The 22,889-nt window shown below is 45.9% G+C and overlaps 1 long non-coding RNA gene across 1 annotated transcript in view; it reads left to right on the plus strand.

Moving 5' to 3' along the window:
* LOC135052610 (uncharacterized) overlaps positions 1–22,889 on the plus strand; it is a 79,939-nt gene that overhangs the window by 19,876 nt on the left and 37,174 nt on the right. The window contains exons 2-3 of the long non-coding RNA XR_010242233.1: positions 11,442–11,730; positions 12,697–12,915. This is a non-coding gene — a long non-coding RNA (uncharacterized LOC135052610). The remainder of the gene's footprint in view (positions 1–11,441; positions 11,731–12,696; positions 12,916–22,889) is intronic.

A 22,889-nucleotide genomic window follows, 5' to 3' on the forward strand; every position in this document is an offset into this window, starting at 1 on the left:
GTAGAGGTTTGGCTTCATGGGGAAGGGGTGTGGCCACAAAATAATACCAATTCATATTACGGTGCACAGTAGTCTCCATTATTCAAATTACGCCGCACAGTGGTTCCACTGCACCAGGTAGAGCCCCTTTTACACATTACGGCAGACAGATTCCCCTGTTTACACATTACGGCAGACAGTTCCCCTTTTTACACATTACAGCAGCCAGTCCCCCTTTTTACACATTACGGCAGACAGCTTCCCCTTTTAACACATTACGGCAGACAGCGTCCCACTTTTTACACATAACGGCAGACAGCATCCCCCTTTTTACACATTACGGCAGACAGTGTCCCCTTTTTACACAGTACGGCAGACAGCGTACCCCTTTTTACACATTACGGCAGATAGACAGACAGAATAGTTGATGCTTACCATTTCTCAGCTGGCTCAGGCAGTCAGGCTCCTCGGTGCTGGCAGCTCCGGAGGCAGGGGAGAAGGAGGAGGAGGGAGGGGGACTTGGGAGCCGCAGCAGCGCAGTGTAATTGCTGGCGGCGCCGCATGCAGCTGTGCCTCTCCTTTCACATTGGCTGGCCGATGACGCTGTGAATGCTGGGATGAGGGGAGCACATCCCAGCATTCACAGCAGCGCCGGCCAGCCAATGCGGAGAGAGGGACAACTGCAGCGGCACCGCTACCAATTACATAGCGCTGCTGTGGCTCCGGAATCTTCCTCCCTCCTCCTCCTCCCCTGCCCCGGAGCTGCTCCTCTCCTACTCCGGCGCACACAGCACAGGTGGCTTGTAGTGAGTTAATTTGACTCATTACAAGCCGCTGACATGGAATGCTGGCAGTTGCGCCCTCAGGGCGACTGCGCTGTGTGCCAGGCACACCTGGCATACAAGTAGTTATGGCTCTGCCTACGTATATTATATTAGCTGGGTTGTGTTACTGCTGGGTGCCTGCCTGAAACACATACCACCTGTCTCTCTGTACTACAAAATAATTCTTATTATTAAAGCAGACCAATTGTTCCTGCTCTTTTAAAATTGAAACAAGTGATGCAGCGTATATCATATTATATTAGCTGGGTTGTGTTACACCAGGTAACTTCCTGTTATGTACCACCTATGGGCAGTATTAAATTGAAGTCGGAACTGCCGTCTAGTCGGAAAGACGGCAGTTTCCGCCTTTTTTTAGGTCAAATCATAATTCAACCTATTCAATGGGGCTGGCATTTCTCTGACTAGTTGGCGATTCCGACTTTCCGGAAAACACGTACGTAGGCCGATTAGCCATTGATCCACGTGTTTTGTCAGATTTGCGTCCAAATCTGACAGGTTTTAGTCCCATTTTCAACAAAGTCAATCCGATTTAAAAAGAAAGGGGATTTTTATACCTACCGGTAAATCCTTTTCTCTTAGTCCGTAGAGGATGCTGGGGTCACCATTAGAACCATGAGGTATAGACGGGATCCGCAGGAGACATGGGCACTTTAAGATTTTCAAAGGGTGCGACCTGGCTCCTCCCTCTATGCCCCTCCTTCAGACTCCAGTTATAGGAACTGTGCCCAGGGAGATGGACATTTCGAGGAAAGGATTTATTGTTAAACTAAGGTGAGATTCATACCAGCTCCCACCTCAAGCATACCGCACAACGTGGCATTCAACAGAACACAAGCCAACGGCATGAACAATTTCAGCAACAGGCTGACTATAAACGTAACACAACATGTGTATAACCACAACTAATAACTGCAGATACAGTACGCACTGGGACGGGTGCCCAGCATCCTCTACGGACTAAGAGAAAAGGATTTACCCGTAGGTATTAAAATCCCCTTTTCTCATACGTCCTAGAGGATGCTGGGGTCACCATTAGAACCATGGGGTTATACCAAAGCTCTAGAACGGGCGGGAGAGTGCAGATGACTCTGCAGCACCGATTGACCAAACTTGAGGTCATCATCGGCCAGGGTATCAAACTTGTAAAACTTTGCAAAAGTGTTTGAACCCGACCAAGTAGCTGGTCGGCAAAGTTGCAATGCCGAGACCCCCCGGGCAGCCACCCAGGACGAGCCCACCTTTCTTGTAGAATGGGCCTTCACCGATTTCGGTAACGGCAATCCAGCCGTGGAATGAGCATGCTGAATCGTATTACAGATCCAGCGTGCAATAGTCTGCTTGGAAGCAGGACACCCAATCTTGTTGGAAGCATACAGGACAAACAGAGTTTCCGTTTTCCTAACCTGAGCCGTTCTGGCGACATAAATTTTCAAAGCTCTGACCACATCCAGAGACTTTGACTCAATTAAGGCGTCAGTAGCCACTGGCACCACAATAGGTTGGTTCATGTGGAAAGATGAAACCACCTTCGGCAGAAATTGCTGACGAGTCCTCAACTCTGCTCTATCTTCATGGAAGATCAAATAAGGGCTCTTGTGAGACAAGGCCACTAACTCAGACACCCGCCTTGCGGATGCCAAGGCCAACAGAATGACCACTTTCCAAGTGAAGAATTTCAACCCCACCTTTTGTAAAGGTTCAAACCAATGTGATTGAAGGAACTGCAACACCACGTTAATATCCCATGGTGCCACTGGGGGCACAAATAGAGGTTGGAACTTCTGGAAGGGAGGCCAATTGTTTAAAAAAAAAAAAAAAAACGATAAGGCTGAAATCTGTACCTTAATTGAGCCCAACTTTAGGCCCGCACCCACACCTGTTTGTAGAAAATGGAGAAAACGTCCTAGCTGAAATTCCTCCGTAGGAGCCTTCTTGGATTCACACCAAGAAACATATTTTCTCCAAATATGGTGGTAATGTTTAGACGTTACTCCTTTCCTGGCCTGAATAAGTGTGGGAATGACTTCACTGGGAATACCCTTTCGGGCTAGGATTTGGCGTTCAACCGCCATGCCGTCAAATGTAGCCGCGGTAAGTCTTGATACACGCACGGCCCCTGCTGAAACAGGTCCTCGCGTAGAGGAATAGGCCAGGGATCTCCTATGAGTAATTCCTGAAGATCTGGATACCAAGCCCTCCTTGGCCAGTCTGGGACAATGAGGATCGCTTGAAACTTTGTTCTTCTTATGATCTTTAGAACCTTTGGAATGAGAGGAAGTGGAGGGAATACATACACCGACTGAAACACCCATGGTTTCACCAGTGCATCCACTGCTATTGCTTGAGGGTCCCTTGACCTGGAACAATATCTCTGAAGCTTCTTGTTGAGACGAGATGCCATCATGTCTATTTGAGGAATTCCCCAATGACTTGTCACTTCTGTGAAGACCTCTTGATGGAGGCCCCACTCTCCTGGGGGGAAATTTACTAAGCTCCCGATTTTGACCGAGATGGTGTTTTTTCTTCAAAGTGTCATCTCGGGAATTTACTAAACTCAAATCACGGCAGTGATGAGGGCATTCGTATTTTTTTGGAAGTCCAATAAAAAAAATACGAATGAATACACCATCGGTCAAACGCGGCTGTTTAGGTATGGAACACGGTCATTTACTAAACATTCGGATTTGAAATCTCTAATGTGAAAATGCATGTGCGTCCGTGAAAAAATACTAATCGTACAAAAAGACTAAAAAAAAAATAGACCTGCTATTGAGAAGCGTGTTTACATGTGTTGCCAATTCTACATTAGTCACACCTGATTTTTTGGACCTTTAAAAGGGGCCCCAACACATTTTTCACCACTCTCAATCTGAAATGGCTGCTACTGTGTGTAGTACTGCTGTCTTGTTTGCTGGGGGATACCTGACACTGCTCCATGAGGCTAGAATAAACCCAGGCCAGGAAAAACTACAGGGTAAGCAGGTTGTACATGTTCCACGTAGGCTGGCCATGGCTTGTTTTTGTATTGTGCGTTTAAACGATAACACATTTGCTGATGACCATGTTATACAGATGCTCCGACTGAATGTAAATAACATTTTCCGTCTGTATGACCTTGTCAAACTGAACCTAAACCCTGAGACAGCACGCTCTCGCTCTGTCTCAGGCCTGCTCAAACTCCTGGCTGTGTTGTACTTTATGGCTAATGGCAGCTTCCAGCCTGTGACTGGCAATGTAATTAGTATCTCACAGGCCACCTTTTATAAATATTTAATTCAGGTGAGTTAAAACATACATACACGTCTATGTCTAAGTCGTGCTTCTGTAATGTAATAGAACACAGTGTTGTATTGATTACAGGTCATGACACTCACCTTTAATTTTGGATTGTCCACTCAGGTTTTGGATGTCTTGGATGGCTACATACATGCCTCTCTCTGCTTCCCTACCCAGGAGTCGCAGTGGCATGCAGTCAGGGTAGCTTTATCTGATCTTGCGGCCATGGCCAATGTTCTGGGTGCCATAGATTAGCCACACGTTGAGCTGAGGACACCTAGGGGCAGGCAATATATTTCTAACAATACACATCTGGTCCTAGACACTAATGTACAGGTTGTTTCTGTAGCTAATTAAACAAGACACATATTCCGTGTGAGCAATTTATTTCCTACAACAAAGGCATTTTTGCCACAACAACTCAACATAATATTATAATAGTGAAAAAATTAGCTGCAGGCCACATTATTTTTTTCTTTGTTGTGTGCTGGGTGCCGAGGATTGTGCTGGCTCGTTGCTCCTGGTTCTACTGGAGCGTCTAACTGGGGATTGAACTGGGGTCTGGTTTGGTGTAGTTGTCCCCGAGCTAGAGCTGACTTGGTGTGATGCCAAAACATTAAGGCTTTGGCTGAGTATATTGAGGCTGGCAGTGAGTTGCGTATTAGCTGCAGTGTGGCTTGCTATTATTCGGGACATGTTTTCATTGATAATTTGGTTGTGTTGGATGACCTGAATTAGGGATTGTTGTTGGCGCTGTTGTTCATCCATGATGCGTACGAGATTTGCTTGCATTTGGCAGTTGTCTGCCCTCATCTGTTCCATTGAATTGGCTATTCTTCCCACTTGAACGATAAGTCTGCCAGAGTTTCGAGCCAGTCTAGGCAGATGATGGGGCAGACTTGCCAGGTATTGGCTTTGTTGGTTAAGGCACGCATAGTTCAGTTCCTGTTGTTTGGCCCATCCGCTCCAAAACTCAGTGTCCATTTGTGTCTGGGCTGTTGTTGTGCTCAATTGTGGCCTGTGGGATGTTTGGGGTATGTCCTGCGGCGTGGTTGTCTGGGTATCATCTATAGGTTGCAGGTGAAGAGTGTATGTATCCTGCTGGTCACTTTCCTGCTGGGCATCCTCGGGCATGATGGCTGGTTCTGTATGGGGTTGAAGACAGCCAGTATTTAGTAACTTTTTAGCATTGGTCTTACTCTAGCTTTACGTCAACATGCATTTCTTCTTAATATTCATGTTTTAATTGATCAATAGATTGTGGCATAAACTTGACTATGTTGTTCATCTGTTTGTATAAATATGTTGCTTCTATCCTTCACTACTCAGTTGATGTTTTTTTTATAAATTGTTGGACTCTGAGCCATAATTAATGTGCAACCACGAAGAACTCGAACAAATACAAATTAATACATTTACATATTGGGAACGTACCTTCCTTTGGAACAACACACACAATACAATAAATGTGTTTACCACACTCATACATTGTTCAAGGCAGTCAGTGGTCTGGCAAAAACATAAACAAATATATTGTCCTACAATGTACACATTAACAATGGTAGAAAAAGTATTACGGTGCACTATGTTTAGAAGTGGTGTTGTTGGCCATGCAAAACAATTGGATGAGACTTAACATTTATGTTGTTTTTTTACTCCAAAAATTCTGTGTCAAAAATGTGTTGATATGGCCAACATCACATCTGACAATTATCCATCTAAAAATACCTTCACACCATCTGATTGTTGTTGTTGATTATTGCAAGGATGACTGGTCATTAGTTTAATTATATTTTCTATGTACTAACAGTGGGGCAGATGTCTAAACATGGAGAAGGCATAAGGAAGTGAAAAAGCAGGGATATGTGCAAGGTGAGAAAGGCACAAGGCAAACAGATCCAATATGTACATTAACAGTTGTGTTTATTTTGTACTGCTGCCTTTATCACCTTGCACATATCAGTTTTTTTTCAAATCCTTATGCCTTCTCCAGGTTAATAAATCGACAACACTGTTTGTTTACTTATTTACACGTAATTGTTATGTTTACTCACCAGACAACTGAGGGGATTGTGGATCCTCACTTTGGGGGCTGGCCAATAGAACTAGTGGTGGCACGGCCGACACTGCAGAGATGTGGCATTGGGGTGGTGATGCTGGTGCTGGAGCCTCAAGACGGCGTTTCTTGGGTGGCCTCGTTGCCACACTAACCGAGCCCTGTGATGGGCGCCTTAGTGTAGGTGGATTTGCCGAAGAAGAACCTGTGTGATAAGATAATCATTAACATTTTGTGTTTCTATGTGTTTGCAGAATATGTGTATATAGTTAAATCTTACCGGCATTGCCACCATCTGCATCTCTTGGCAGTGTTGGCTGTGGCCTGGCTGTGCTGCTTCTCTGGCGTACTGTAGAAATATGAAGAATGTCCTTATGAACAGACTATTTTGGTGTTTTTTTTCCCCAAATTCCTTATTGTGATGTAAACTGTAACATATGTGATACCTGATGAGAATTAAACTAAACGATGCTTATGCTTTTCTGCCTGACGTCATTGGGTGCGAATTCTTTAAATTTGCATAAATTGTGCCAAAAATACAATACACAAAGGCGCATAATGCAAACAATTATACTACTTAAAAACAAAACGTCGTAGCTTGACACAACCACAATATTGCACGCTAAGGTCTCAATTTTGCAAAATAATAATAAAACACTAGTCAAAAATATCTTGAAAAAATTGGAAACATCACAACCAAATATGCATTCAAAAACACATCAAGCACACAAAGGGCAACCCGTAACAACACACAATAATCATAAATGATATGAAATGTATTTACAAAAAACCTTTGTTTCAAAAATTAAAATTTAAAAGCATGAAAACACACCTACAAACATTTACTTTTGACTTACAACACCAGAAATACTCCAAGGCAACCAGTAAGATTTTTTTTTTATAAAAAAAAAAAAAGTACAATCATCACCAACACATTAGAAGAATGAACCAACTGACAGCCACAATTAGCTAGAAGACATTTCAGACAACTAAAGACAAAGCACACATGCTTAAATTGTTTATAAGTAAACATAAATAACTCACCATCCTGCCTTGGCCGATCCGAATCCCAGACATGAGTGGCACCAACCACTTCTTGCGGAATGAGTGCACGCACAGGCTCCTCCCAATCTCGGTAAGATGCACGGAAGGGGTGTCCATCCCCGGTTTGGCGGGCCGATTTAGCCTCCTTGGCCATCTTCGCCTTGACACGGCGCTTTATGTCGTAAAAAACGCTTACGGCACCTGTCCTCGGTCCGCCTCACCACACCCTCACTATTCACAGCCGCAATGACCTTCCCCCACAGAACACTCTTCCTGCGTGACGACACCTTTGCAGCATCATGGCCAAACAACTGCCGATGATGCCTCATCAGCTCCCGCACCAAAGCCATATTTTCTGCATAGCTAAATTTGACATTGCGGCCAGTCTTTGTAGTGGTGTTAGGGTCTCCTGCTCTGTGCTGCCACGTCGTCATGGCAACCGGGAGACAAGTGCTAGCGGAGTAACCTGAGCGTAGCTGATACTCCGGTTCGGGTCTTTTGCTGTGCAGTGGTTACAGGCTCTGTGCACGGCAGGGGATCCGGTGCTGGTTTTTGTGCTCACAGTCTGTGAGGTCTGAGTGGGGCGTGGACAGCACCTGCTATATAAACCCTCTTCTCAGGTTAGGCAGATGCTGCTGAATCTTTGTTGGTTAGTCAGTTCCTGAAAGCTAGCTAGTACTGTGTAAACTTTGTATTTGTTTGTTGCTTACTGCAAATAGGCCTTGGGATTTGGTATTACACTCTGCCAATCCAGACCTAGCAGTAAGACTGGAGTCAGTCGTTTAACCTGCTGGGGTTCTTTTGCTACTCTGTGAACCTAGCAAGTTTGCGGCTGTATTCTCAGACTTGCCTGCCAAAATCCTTTTTCACTGTGCAAGGTGTTCAGGTGTCAGTTTAGTGGCAGTAAGCTGAACCACTGCACTGCAAGTGAGGACTAGGATTGTGGAGACTCTCCTTGTGTCTATTATTCCATCTCTGACCAAGGAGTTTACTGCCACACCCGTTGGTAACCCTTTAGGGTTTTTCTGTTGCCCTTAGCAACAGCATTTCGGGTTCTCTACGTATTAAATCACTACATCTCGCTTCTTTCCATCTGAGCATTCCTAATACTAGGGAGACACCCAGTTTCTTAGCCTTTGGGCTTCTCTGTTCACTTTGTGTTTATTTTGTTACCCTATCACCTTCTGTGTATGTAATGTCATACTCCCCAGTCTGTCTGTGAGTTTATTTGTTTTGCATTCATCCCTGTGCTTAATTATTCTTATTACCAAAGAAGACCAATTGTTTTGGCTCTTTTAAAATGCAAACAAGTGTTGCAGCGTATATTTATATTATTTTCTGGGTTGTGTTACTGGGTGTGTGGTATCCCCATCATCTTCACCCCAAAATCACAAGTTGTAAAAAAAATATGTTTTGTTTCTGGTGTCCACAAATTCTCCAGTCTTTTAATGAAACGGCATGGTAAAAGTAACAGTCGGCCCTTCTTTCTCTGTCTCATTGTACATTCACTTTGTGTTGTGGCAGTTCAACAACAGTAGCTCTACTCCTGTACTGGTTTTCAAAAAATAAAACCAATCATGGTTCAGTGTATAGGAGAAAGGGACAATCCAGTCTTAGTGTGGAGGCTGCTGCAGTGGGTGGTATTCAATTGATTATCGTGCCCGATCTCGGGTTATCGCTCCCGACCTCTTTGGGCGCGATCAGCGCCCAAAGAGGTCGGGTTTAGCCGAGTAAAGCTCCCCCAGGGGGTGCGAGCTGAAATGCAGCTCCATCGCTCCAACGCACCCGAACGGAGCTACAATTAAATAGCTCCATTTTGACTGCCATCTACTGGCTGCTGACGATAAACATTTATATTCCGTCCAGCATGTCTGCAAAACCAACTTGCCTTCACTTTTCATCAGCCCTTATATCTTTAGACAACTCTTCTCTGTGAATGGCAGAAAGTATCGTTCTGTAGCCACACTTTTCTATCCCCTTGCAACATATTTATTTTTACTATTTAATTCAATTCAAATACCCGGAATTATATAGTACTGTTGTGCTTCACAAAACTCAGTTAGCAAATTGATCTGACATCAATACTTATATAAAAATCCATGTTAACTTTGTGACTCTATCATCCTGTTCATTTCATCTCAAAGGTCATCTCTCCTCATCCATATGAAAAACATAAGGTTGCGATGTTATTTGAAAAGTGTTTTACATTCCTATGTAATCTCCTCAGTTTACAGTCCGGAGTCCAGCAATTTTCCTGTGTGCATTTTATCTTTCAATGGAACTTGTTAAATTAATAAAAACAATGGTTTCCTTAATCCTGCTTTCATATCTCGGCGCAGCAGGCTGCAATTGGAGAACTGTGCAGCCCAGTGTACTCCCAATTTTCCGTGCTGTGACAGAATGAGATTTAGGATTTTAAAACAAACATTGCTATTATTTTAAAAGTAGGCAGGGGCAGTTTTTACATCCTCCACTGTGAAGTAATATGCTTCCTCTGAGTTTTGCATATTGTCTTTGATATGGAAAGTTGTACTATAACTGAGGTTTAACATGGTCATGAATATACAGGTAGCATATTTGCCTTATATAAAGCTCTCCTAGTCCCAAATATGTGGCAAAATTATTTGCTAACAAATTAAGGCCCAGATTTCTCAAGCCTTGGAGAGTAATAAATTGCACAGTGTTAAAGTACCAACCAATCAGCTCCTAACTATCATTTTTTAAACACAGCCTGTAACATGGCAGTTAGGAGCTGGTTGGCTGATACTTTATCACCATGCAATTTATCACTCAAGACATGATAAATCTGGGCTTAAGTGCTAGCAGGGCCATTTCATAAAATAAAATAATATACTTTTATAAGAAGTGCATTGCACAGAGTTTTGGAGCTGTAATTCAAACCTTGGAATTTGATTTCACTCAACTTATTATGAGAGTACGCTGTAAAGTAGGCATTATTGGGCTGAAACTGAATTGAACATACACCCATTTGTGGAGAGTACCTTGCGTGAGTTTGCAAAGCCAGCACTCCAGAACTAGAAAAATAAGTTTTTTGGGGGGAAGTGCGTCAATGTGGCGCAAAGCAGCTCAGTTTGTTCAGGTCCAAATAATAAATGTCACCACATTTAAAACACAATTTCACACAACACAAATTTTGGACCTGTATAACATACGGTGCGCTTAATAGGAAAGAAGCTAATACATCCCTTTTTAGGAGAGGTGCAGAGAATTTCTCGTATTTCCAATTCTTCTTCAGGTGATATATATCCGGAATGGGTACCCCAGAAGAAATTATAACAAAAGAAATACAATGTGTAGTTTGTTCTTAAACAAGTAACGAGGTGAGAATACAGATTTTTAGAAGCTGCTCAAGGGCATACCCCACTCACACAAAGGATAGAGGGAGTATACACATCAAGGTATCTTTTAACCAAGTAGTGCCCTAATCCCTTTAAAAGTCCCGTCTGGTGTCTTTCATTCTCTGAAGTGCAAACCAGTCAGGTGATGTTACCCAAAAGTAGTCAGCTTACAATAATTAGAAGGCGTACCCCAACACTCACAGCAAGAGGGAGGGTGGTAAACGCATCAAGGTATCTTTGTGTTGAATGTTGTCCTAGGTTCTTTTTCTCATAATGTATGTCCGGGTCATGTGTCCCAATATGAAAAGATATGATAACAAACAAAACAATGTGTAGTATATCCTGAACAACCAGGGAGTAAGAATATGGGGTTTTAGGGACTTAATCAAAGGCGTACCCCACTCACACAAAAGGTAGAGGGAGTACACACATCAAGGTATCTTTAAAACCAAATAGTGCCCCAATCACTTTAGAAACCACTCTGGTGTCTTTCACTCTCTAGATGCAAAACCAGTTTAGTGGTATTACCCAAGGATTTGTAATATTCAGGAGCGTACCCCAACACTCACAACAGAACAGGGCCGGCTCCAGGCATGTTCCACTCGAGCGGCCGCGCAGGGCGCCACCCCTCAAAGGGCGCCGCTATTTGTGGCCGTCATATTGTGTCCACATACCTGGAGCCGGCACTGCCCTGATCACAAATGTCCGCCCCGGCTCTCAGCAGTGGCCGCAATGATGGGGGAGTGTTGTGGGTGGGCCAAGGCCGGGCTCAGTAAATTTGTGTGCGGCGCCTAGCCAGCCCGAGCAGCCCCGCCTCCCTCTCGACACACCCACCGCCTGTCTCCAGCCACTGTGCTCTCCTCATCCCCCTCTCCTCCCCAGAAAGCCGGTGTGCGCACGACGTCATTGTGCTCGGCAGTCTGGGAGAGGAAGCGTTGGTGGGAGAAGAGAGGACCGAGGAGCGGGAAGATCGAGGAGCAGCGGCAGCCCCAGCGACGGTGCGTACTGTACAGCATGTGCCCACCCATCCACTAAAAAGCACCAGCAGGTCTGCAGCCTGCCTGCCTGAGCCCCTGGCCCCGAAGAAGCAACCTGTCAGTCCAGGATCCCGGCAGCAGCACAGCACATGGCCAGCATGAGCACTTCAGGGAGAGTGCTGCCCCCCAGCCAGGTTGAGTCCGGATGTATACATGTATAGAGTACATCTCTAACTCTCTGTCAGCTCTCTCTGTTAGCTCTCTCTCAGTCCTCACCCCCCTCTCTCTCTCTTTTCTTGCCCCCCCCTCTCTCTGCCCCCCCCCTCTCTCTCTCTCTTTTGTATTCACGCCCCCTCTCTCTTTTGTCCTCGCATCTCTCTCTTTTGTACTCAGACCCTCTCTCACTCTTGTACTAACCCCCCTCTTTGTTGTTACCCACCTCTTTGTCGTTACCCCCCTCTCACTCTTTTGTCCTTACCCACTCTCTCTATTTTGTCTTTACCTCCCTCTCTCTCTTTTGTCGTTACCCATCTCTGTCTCTTTTGTCATTACCCCTCTCTGTCTCTTTTGTCCTTATTCCACCCTCTCTCTTTTGTCCTTATCCCACCCTCTCTCTTTTGTCCTTATCCCACCCTCTCGCTTTTGTCCTTATCCCACCCTCTCTCTTTTGTCCTTACCCCCCTCTCTCTCTTTTGTCCTTACCCCCTCTCTCTTTTGTCCTTACAGTACCTCTCTCTTGTCCTCACCTCTCTCTCTCTCTCTTGTCCTCACCTCTCTGTCTTGTCTTGTCCTCACCTCATCTCTATCTCTCTCGTCCTCACCCCTTTCTTCTCTCTTGTCCTCACCCCCCTCTCTTCTGTCTCTTTTCCTCACCTCTCTTCTTTTGTCCTCACCCCCCTCTCTTCTGTCTCTTTTCCTCACCTCTCTTCTTTTGTCCTTACCCCCCTCTCTTGATCTCTCTCCCTCTCTCTCATCCTCACTCCCTCTCTTTTGTCCTCATCCTATCTCTTATTTGTCCTCACCCTCTCTCTCTCTCTTGTCCTCATGCCTCCTTTTGTCCTCACCTCTCCTCTCTCTTGTATTCACCCCCCCCCCAATTTTGCCCTCACATCCCTCTCTCTCTTCTCCTTACCCCTCTCTCTCTATCTCTCTCATCATAGCGCACAGCAGGGAGGAGTCCTAGGAGCAGCAGCACGGCGTTGAGCGATGTCGCGTGATACTGTATGCAGCTGGCCGCCCACAAGCACACGGTCTGCAGCCTGCCTGAGCCCCTGGTCCTGAGGAGGAGTACAGCCACCCATGCAGCCCGGGATCCCAGCAGCAGCACAGCACACAGTCAGCATCAGCACTGCAGGGAGAGTACTGCCCCCCTGTCCAGGGTGAGTGCGGATGTATACATGCCCTGGCTGATTCTGATTGTCCTCACCCACTCTCTCTGTCCCTCTTTTTTCACCCCCCCCTCTCTTCTCCCTCTTGTCCTCACCTCTCTCTTGTGTTCACCCTTCTCTCTGTTGTCCTCGTCTCTCTTTTTATTGTCCTCACCCCTTCTCTTCTCCCTCTTTTCCTAACCTCTCTCTTTTGTACTCACCCCCCTCCCTCTCTCTCTCTCTCTCTCTCTCTCTCTCTCTTTTGTCCTCACTCCCCCTCTTTGTCCTCACCCCCCTCTCTCTTTTGTCCTCACCCCCCTCTCTCTCTTTTGTCCTCACTCCCCCTCTCTCTTTTGTCCTCACTCCCCCTCTCTCTTTTGTCCTCACTCCCCCTCTCTCTTTTGTCCTCACTCCCACTCTCTCTCTCTTTTGTCCTCACTCTCTCTCTCTTGTCCTCACTCCCCCTCTTTGTCCTCACTCCCCCTATCTCTTGTCCTCGCCCCCTCTATCTCTTGTCCTCGCCCCCTCTCTCTTTTGTCCTCACCCCCCTCTCTCTTTTGTCCTCACCCCCTCTCTCTTTTGTCCTCACCCCCCTCTCTCTCTTTTGACCTCACCCCCCTCTCTCTTTTGACCTCACCCCCTCTCTCTCTTTTGTCCTCACCCACCTCTCTCTCTTTTGTCCTCACCCACCTCTCTTTCTTTTGTCCTCACCCCCCTCTCTTTTTGTCCTCACCCCCCTCTCTCTTTTGTCCTCACTCCCCCTCTCTCTTGTCCTCACTCCCCGTCTCTCACTTTTGTCCTCACTCCCCCTCTCCTCCTCACTCCCCCTCTCTCTTTTTTTGTCCTCACTCCCTCTCTCTCTCTTTTGTCCTCACTCCCCCTCTCTCTTGCTTCACTTCTCTTTTTCTTGTCCTCTCTCTTTCTCTCTTGTCCACAATTCAAAGCTACTTTCATAGCGCCTCTACTGTGGTGTAATGTGTATAAGGTGCTCTACTATGGCATAATGTGTGTAAGTGGCTCTGGTGTAAAGTGTCTAAGGGTTATGATGTGGTGTAACATGTACAGTATAAGTTGCTCTACTGTGGTGTAACGTGTATAAGGGGCATTACTTTGTGGGGCATACTAAGGTGTAAAGGGCATTACTGTGCGGGCATATTAATGTGCAAGGAGCATTACTGTGTGGGGCATGATACGGTGCAAGGGGCATTACTGTGTGGAGACCAATAGAACCATACTTCAGTTATCGTCTGCTGTGCGGATTTGAAAAACGGTCCCCACTGAGTATGTCCGAGAACTGGGATTGCATATAAGAAAAATTTTACAAGGATCTGCTATATGATATTAAGCAATATATTGGAGTTTGTAGGGAATTAATTAGGAACAGCGCTGTGGATTCCTTTTTGCTCTGGTATTTTCAAATATGTGTATCTGCCACTACTGGGGTCATTTTGTGAATCTGGCACTGCACTAATGGGGTCATTATGTGTATCTGTCACCATTGGGGGCATATGTGTATCTGGCACTGCACTACTTGGGTCATTATGTGTATCTGGCACTGCACTACTGGGGTCATTATGTTTATCTGGCACTATTGGGGGCATATGTGTATCTGGCACTTCACTACTGGGGTCATTATGTGTCTCTAGCACTGCCCTACTGGGGTCATTATGCCTATCTGGCACTCTACTGGGGTCATTATGTGTATCTGGCACTATACTGGAACGTTATGTGTATCTAACAGTATACTGGGTACATTATGTGTAAGGAGCACTACTGTGGGCGTTATGTGTAAGGATGCTAATTGTGTTAAGGTTGTGGTGAAAATATACATATTTATAGTTTGATAACATAATATAAAGTTGCGTGGCCACACCCACTTTCCCAGAAGTGCGCGTGCCGAATGCGCACACAATGAAAGGGGGGGGGGGGGTGCTTAAAAATTTCCCGCTCAGGGTGCTAGTAGGCCTGGAGCCGGCCCTGCAACAGAAGGAGGGGAAGAAAACACATCAAGGTATCTTTTTGGAGGCCTGTTAAAGGTATGGCGTACCCAAACTCATAGTTCATAGTGTGTTGGTGCTCCCATAAAGGTATCTTTTACACGGCTGGTGAAAATCTTCATACAAAGCACTGGAGCACTCAGGTCCGTGGTAGTCAGAAAAAAAATATTTATTGGATTAAAAATCCATAAAATGTTCCGTATAAAAACATGTTACAAAAATCCACACGCAATGTGAATAAAAGTTGCACCAACATCAAAAAACATGCAAAGTTAAAAACAAAAGAAAGTAACAAACATCAGCTGGAAGGTATGAAGCTACTCACTCCTGTGTCAACGCGTTTCGGTGAATAACCTTTATCATTTGTGGAGAGTACCTTGCGTGAGTTTGCAAAGCCAGCACTCCAGAACTGATTGCTTGCAACTATGGGTGGTCCAAGTCCATACATATTTGATCACATTTACTTTTAAGACAGAAGATGCTTAATCATACTTACCGACATCCAGAAGTCCCTCTCCGAAAGGGGACGTCCAGGTCAGCACAATCTGATAAATCCGAACTTGTGCTAAGTAATAGAGATGAGCGCCTGAAATTTTTCGGGTTTTGTGTTTTGGTTTTGGGTTCGGTTCCGCGGCCGTGTTTTGGGTTCGAACGCGTTTTGGCAAAACCTCACCGAATTTTTTTTGTCGGATTCGGGTGTGTTTTGGATTCGGGTGTTTTTTTCCAAAAACACTAAAAAACAGCTTAAATCATAGAATTTGGGGGTCATTTTGATCCCAAAGTATTATTAACCTCAAAAACCATAATTTACACTCATTTTCAGTCTATTCTGAATACCTCACACCTCACAATATTATTTTTAGTCCTAAAATTTGCACCGAGGTCGCTGTGTGAGTAAGATAAGCGACCCTAGTGGCCGACACAAACACCGGGCCCATCTAGGAGTGGCACTGCAGTGTCACGCAGGATGTCCCTTCCAAAAAACCCTCCCCAAACAGCACATGACGCAAAGAAAAAAAGAGGCGCAATGAGGTAGCTGTGTGAGTAAGATTAGCGACCCTAGTGGCCGACACAAACACCGGGCCCATCTAGGAGTGGCACTGCAGTGTCACGCAGGATGGCCCTTCCAAAAAACCCTCCCCAAACAGCACATGACGCAAAGAAAAAAAGAGGCGCAATGAGGTAGCTGTGTGAGTAAGATTAGCGACCCTAGTGGCCGACACAAACACCGGGCCCATCTAGGAGTGGCACTGCAGTGTCACGCAGGATGGCCCTTCCAAAAAACCCTCCCCAAACAGCACATGACGCAAAGAAAAAAAGAGGCGCAATGAGGTAGCTGACTGTGTGAGTAAGATTAGCGACCCTAGTGGCCGACACAAACACCGGGCCCATCTAGGAGTGGCACTGCAGTGTCACGCAGGATGTCCCTTCCAAAAAACCCTCCCCAAACAGCACATGACGCAAAGAAAAAAAGAGGCGCAATGAGGTAGCTGTGTGAGTAAGATTAGCGACCCTAGTGGCCGACACAAACACCGGGCCCATCTAGGAGTGGCACTGCAGTGTCACGCAGGATGGCCCTTCCAAAAAACCCTCCCCAAACAGCACATGACGCAAAGAAAAAAAGAGGCGCAATGAGGTAGCTGTGTGAGTAAGATTAGCGACCCTAGTGGCCAACACAAACACCGGGCACATCTAGGAGTGGCACTGCAGTGTCACGCAGGATGGCCCTTCCAAAAAACCCTCCCCAAACAGCACATGACGCAAAGAAAAAAAGAGGCGCAATGAGGTAGCTGACTGTGTGAGTAAGATTAGCGACCCTAGTGGCCGACACAAACACCGGGCCCATCTAGGAGTGGCACTGCAGTGTCACGCAGGATGTCCCTTCCAAAAAACCCTCCCCAAACAGCACATGACGCAAAGAAAAAAAGAGGCGCAATGAGGTAGCTGACTGTGTGAGTAAGATTAGCGACCCTAGTGGCCGACACAAACACCGGGCCCATCTAGGAGTGGCACTGCAGTGTCACGCAGGATGTCCCTTCCAAAAAACCCTCCCCAAACAGCACATGACGCAAAGAAAAAAAGAGACGCAATGAGGTAGCTGACTGTGTGAGTAAGATTAGCGACCCTAGTGGCCGACACAAACACCGGGCCCATCTAGGAGTGGCACTGCAGTGTCACGCAGGATGTCCCTTCCAAAAAACCCTCCCCAATCAGCACATGATGCAAAGAAAAAGAAAAGAAAAAAGAGGTGCAAGATGGAATTGTCCTTGGGCCCTCCCACCCACCCTTATGTTGTATAAACAAAACAGGACATGCACACTTTAACCAACCCATCATTTCAGTGACAGGGTCTGCCACACGACTGTGACTGATATGACGGGTTGGTTTGGACCCCCCCCAAAAAAGAAGCAATTAATCTCTCCTTGCACAAACTGGCTCTACAGAGGCAAGATGTCCACCTCATCTTCACCCTCCGATATATCACCGTGTACATCCCCCTCCTCACAGATTATCAATTCGTCCCCACTGGAATCCACCATCTCAGCTCCCTGTGTACTTTGTGGAGGCAATTGATGCTGGTCAATGTCTCCGCGGAGGAATTGATTATAATTCATTTTAATGAACATCATCTTCTCCACATTTTCTGGATGTAACCTCGTACGCCGATTGCTGACAAGGTGAGCGGCGGCACTAAACACTCTTTCGGAGTACACACTTGTGGGAGGGCAACTTAGGTAGAATAAAGCCAGTTTGTGCAAGGGCCTCCAAATTGCCTCTTTTTCCTGCCAGTATAAGTACGGACTGTGTGACGTGCCTACTTGGATGCGGTCACTCATATAATCCTCCACCATTCTATCAATGTTGAGAGAATCATATGCAGTGACAGTAGACGACATGTCCGTAATCGTTGTCAGGTCCTTCAGTCCGGACCAGATGTCAGCATCAGCAGTCGCTCCAGACTGCCCTGCATCACCGCCAGCGGGTGGGCTCGGAATTCTGAGCCTTTTCCTCGCACCCCCAGTTGCGGGAGAATGTGAAGGAGGAGATGTTGACAGGTCGCGTTCCGCTTGACTTGACAATTTTGTCACCAGCAGGTCTTTCAACCCAAGCAGACCTGTGTCTGCCGGAAAGAGAGATCCAAGGTAGGCTTTAAATCTAGGATCGAGCACGGTGGCCAAAATGTAGTGCTCTGATTTCAACAGATTGACCACCCGTGAATCCTTGTTAAGCGAATTACGGGCTGCATCCACAAGTCCCACATGCCTAGCGGAATCGCTCCCTTTTAGATCCTTCTTCAATGCCTCCAGCTTCTTCTGCAAAAGCCTGATGAGGGGAATGACCTGACTCAGGCTGGCAGTGTCTGAACTGACTTCACGTGTGGCAAGTTCAAAGGGCATCAGAACCTTGCACAACGTTGAAATCATTCTCCACTGCACTTGAGACAGGTGCATTCCACCTACTATATCGTGCTCAATTGTATAGGCTTGAATGGCCTTTTGCTGCTCCTCCAACCTCTGAAGCATATAGAGGGTTGAATTCCACCTCGTTACCACTTCTTGCTTCAGATGATGGCAGGGCAGGTTCAGTAGTTTTTGGTGGTGCTCCAGTCTTCTGTACGTGGTGCCTGTACGCCGAAAGTGTCCCGCAATTTTTCTGGCCACCGACAGCATCTCTTGCACGCCCCTGTCGTTTTTTAAAAAATTCTGCACCACCAAATTCAAGGTATGTGCAAAACATGGGACGTGCTGGAATTTGCCCATATTTAATGCACACACAATATTGCTGGCGTTGTCCGATGCCACAAATCCACAGGAGAGTCCAATTGGGGTAAGCCATTCCGCGATGATCTTCCTCAGTTGCCGTAAGAGGTTTTCAGCTGTGTGCGTATTCTGGAAAGCGGTGATACAAAGCGTAGCCTGCCTAGGAAAGAGTTGGCGTTTGCGAGATGCTGCTACTGGTGCCGCCGCTGCTGTTCTTGCGGCGGGAGTCCATACATCTACCCAGTGGGCTGTCACAGTCATATAGTCCTGACCCTGCCCTGCTCCACTTGTCCACATGTCCGTGGTTAAGTAGACATTGGGTACAACTGCATTTTTTAGGACACTGGTGAGTCTTTTTCTGACGTCCGTGTACATTCTCGGTATCGCCTGCCTAGAGAAGTGGAACCTAGATGGTATTTGGTAACGGGGGCACACTGCCTCAATAAATTGTCTAGTTCCCTGTGAACTAACGGCGGATACCGGACGCACGTCTAGCACCAACATAGTTGTCAAGGACTCAGTTATCCGCTTTGCAGTAGGATGACTGCTGTGATATTTCATCTTCCTCGCAAAGGACTGTTGAACAGTCAATTGCTTACTGGAAGTAGTACAAGTGGGCTTACGACTTCCCCTCTGGGATGACCATCGACTCCCAGCGGCAACAACAGCAGCGCCAGCAGCAGTAGGCGTTACACGCAAGGATGCATCGGAGGAATCCCAGGCAGGAGAGGACTCGTCAGAATTGCCAGTGACATGGCCTGCAGGACTATTGGCATTCCTGGGGAAGGAGGAAATTGACACTGAGGGAGTTGGTGGGGTGGTTTGCGTGAGCTTGGTTACAAGAGGAAGGGATTTACTGGTCAGTGGACTGCTTCCGCTGTCACCCAAAGTTTTTGAACTTGTCACTGACTTATTATGAATGCGCTGCAGGTGACGTATAAGGGAGGATGTTCCGAGGTGGTTAACGTCCTTACCCCTACTTATTACAGCTTGACAAAGGGAACACACGGCTTGACACCTGTTGTCCGCATTTCTGGTGAAATAACTCCACACCGAAGAGCTGATTTTTTTGGTATTTTCACCTGGCATGTCAACGGCCATATTCCTCCCACGGACAACAGGTGTCTCCCCGGGTGCCTGACTTAAACAAACCACCTCACCATCAGAATCCTCCTGGTCAATTTCCTCCCCAGCGCCAGCAACACCCATATCCTCCTCATCCTGGTGTACTTCAACACTGACATCTTCAATCTGACTATCAGGAACTGGACTGCGGGTGCTCCTTCCAGCACTTGCAGGGGGCGTGCAAATGGTGGAAGGCGCATGCTCTTCACGTCCAGTGTTGGGAAGGTCAGGCATCGCAACCGACACAATTGGACTCTCCTTGTGGATTTGGGATTTCAAAGAACGCACAGTTCTTTGCGGTGCTTTTGCCAGCTTGAGTCTTTTCAGTTTTCTAGCGAGAGGCTGAGTGCTTCCATCCTCATGTGAAGCTGAACCACTAGCCATGAACATAGGCCAGGGCCTCAGCCATTCCTTGCCACTCCGTGTGGTAAATGGCATATTGGCAAGTTTACGCTTCTCCTCCGACAATTTTATTTTAGGTTTTGGAGTCCTTTTTTTACTGATATTTGGTGTTTTGGTTTTGACATGCTCTGTACTATGCCATTGGGCATCGGCCTTGGCAGACGACGTTGCTGGCATTTCATCGTCTCGGCCATGACTAGTGGCAGCAGCTTCAGCACGAGGTGGAAGTGGATCTTGATCTTTCCCTAATTTTGGAACCTCAACATTTTTGTTCTCCATATTTTAATAGGCACAACTAAAAGGCACCTCAGGTAAACAATGGAGATGGATGGATTGGATACTAGTATACAATTATGGACGGGCTGCCGAGTGCCGACACAGAGGTAGCCACAGCCGTGAACTACCGCACTGTACTGTGTCTGCTGCTAATATATAGACTGGTTGATAAAGAGATAGTATACTCGTAACTAGTATGTATGTATAAAGAAAGAAAAAAAACCACGGTTAGGTGGTATATACAATTATGGACGGGCTGCCAAGTGCCGACACAGAGGTAGCCACAGCCGTGAACTACCGCACTGTACTGTGTCTGCTGCTAATATATAGACTGGTTGATAAAGAGATAGTATACTCGTAACTAGTATGTATGTATAAAGAAAGAAAAAAAAACCACGGTTAGGTGGTATATACAATTATGGACGGGCTGCCGAGTGCCGACACAGAGGTAGCCACAGCCGTGAACTACTGTACTGTGTCTGCTGCTAATATATAGACTGGTTGATAAAGAGATAGTATACTCGTAACTAGTATGTATGTATAAAGAAAGAAAAAAAAACCACGGTTAGGTGGTATATACAATTATGGACGGGCTGCCGAGTGCCGACACAGAGGTAGCCACAGCCGTGAACTACCGCACTGTACTGTGTCTGCTGCTAATATATAGACTGGTTGATAAAGAGATAGTATACTCGTAACTAGTATGTATGTATAAAGAAAGAAAAAAAAACCACGGTTAGGTGGTATATACAATTATGGACGGGCTGCCGAGTGCCGACACAGAGGTAGCCACAGCCGTGAACTACTGTACTGTGTCTGCTGCTAATATATAGACTGGTTGATAAAGAGATAGTATACTCGTAACTAGTATGTATGTATAAAGAAAGAAAAAAAAACCACGGTTAGGTGGTATATACAATTATGGACGGGCTGCCGAGTGCCGACACAGAGGTAGCCACAGCCGTGAACTACCGCACTGTACTGTGTCTGCTGCTAATATATAGACTGGTTGATAAAGAGATAGTATACTCGTAACTAGTATGTATGTATAAAGAAAGAAAAAAAAACCACGGTTAGGTGGTATATACAATTATGGACGGGCTGCCGAGTGCCGACACAGAGGTAGCCACAGCCGTGAACTACCGCACTGTACTGTGTCTGCTGCTAATATATAGACTGGTTAATAAAGAGATAGTATACTCGTAACTAGTATGTATGTATAAAGAAAGAAAAAAAAACCACGGTTAGGTGGTATATACAATTATGGACGGGCTGCCGAGTGCCGACACAGAGGTAGCCACAGCCGTGAACTACCGCACTGTACTGTGTCTGCTGCTAATATATAGACTGGTTGATAAAGAGATAGTATACTCGTAACTAGTATGTATGTATAAAGAAAGAAAAAAAAACCACGGTTAGGTGGTATATACAATTATGGACGGGCTGCCGAGTGCCGACACAGAGGTAGCCACAGCCGTGAACTACCGCACTGTACTGTGTCTGCTGCTAATATATAGACTGGTTGATAAAGAGATAGTATACTCGTAACTAGTATGTATGTATAAAGAAAGAAAAAAAACAACGGTTAGGTGGTATATACAATTATGGACGGGCTGCCGAGTGCCGACACAGAGGTAGCCACAGCCGTGAACTACAGCACTGTACTGTGTCTGCTGCTAATATATAGACTGGTTGATAAAGAGATAGTATACTCGTAACTAGTATGTATGTATAAAGAAAGAAAAAAAAACCACGGTTAGGTGGTATATACAATTATGGACGGGCTGCCGAGTGCCGACACAGAGGTAGCCACAGCCGTGAACTACCGCACTGTACTGTGTCTGCTGCTAATATATAGACTGGTTGATAAAGAGATAGTATACTCGTAACTAGTATGTATGTATAAAGAAAGAAAAAAAAACCACGGTTAGGTGGTATATACAATTATGGACGGGCTGCCGAGTGCCGACACAGAGGTAGCCACAGCCGTGAACTACCGCACTGTACTGTGTCTGCTGCTAATATATAGACTGGTTGATAAAGAGATAGTATACTCGTAACTAGTATGTATAAAGAAAGAAAAAAAAACCACGGTTAGGTGGTATATACAATTATGGACGGGCTGCCGAGTGCCGACACAGAGGTAGCCACAGCCGTGAACTACCGCACTGTACTGTGTCTGCTGCTAATATATAGACTGGTTGATAAAGAGATAGTATACTCGTAACTAGTATGTATGTATAAAGAAAGAAAAAAAAAACACGGTTAGGTGGTATATACAATTATGGACGGGCTGCCGAGTGCCGACACAGAGGTAGCCACAGCCGTGAACTACCGCACTGTACTGTGTCTGCTGCTAATATATAGACTGGTTGATAAAGAGATAGTATACTCGTAACTAGTATGTATGTATAAAGAAAGAAAA

The sequence above is a fragment of the Pseudophryne corroboree genome, chromosome 1 (assembly GCF_028390025.1).
Source record: "Pseudophryne corroboree isolate aPseCor3 chromosome 1, aPseCor3.hap2, whole genome shotgun sequence".
NCBI classification, from domain to species: domain Eukaryota; kingdom Metazoa; phylum Chordata; class Amphibia; order Anura; family Myobatrachidae; genus Pseudophryne; species Pseudophryne corroboree.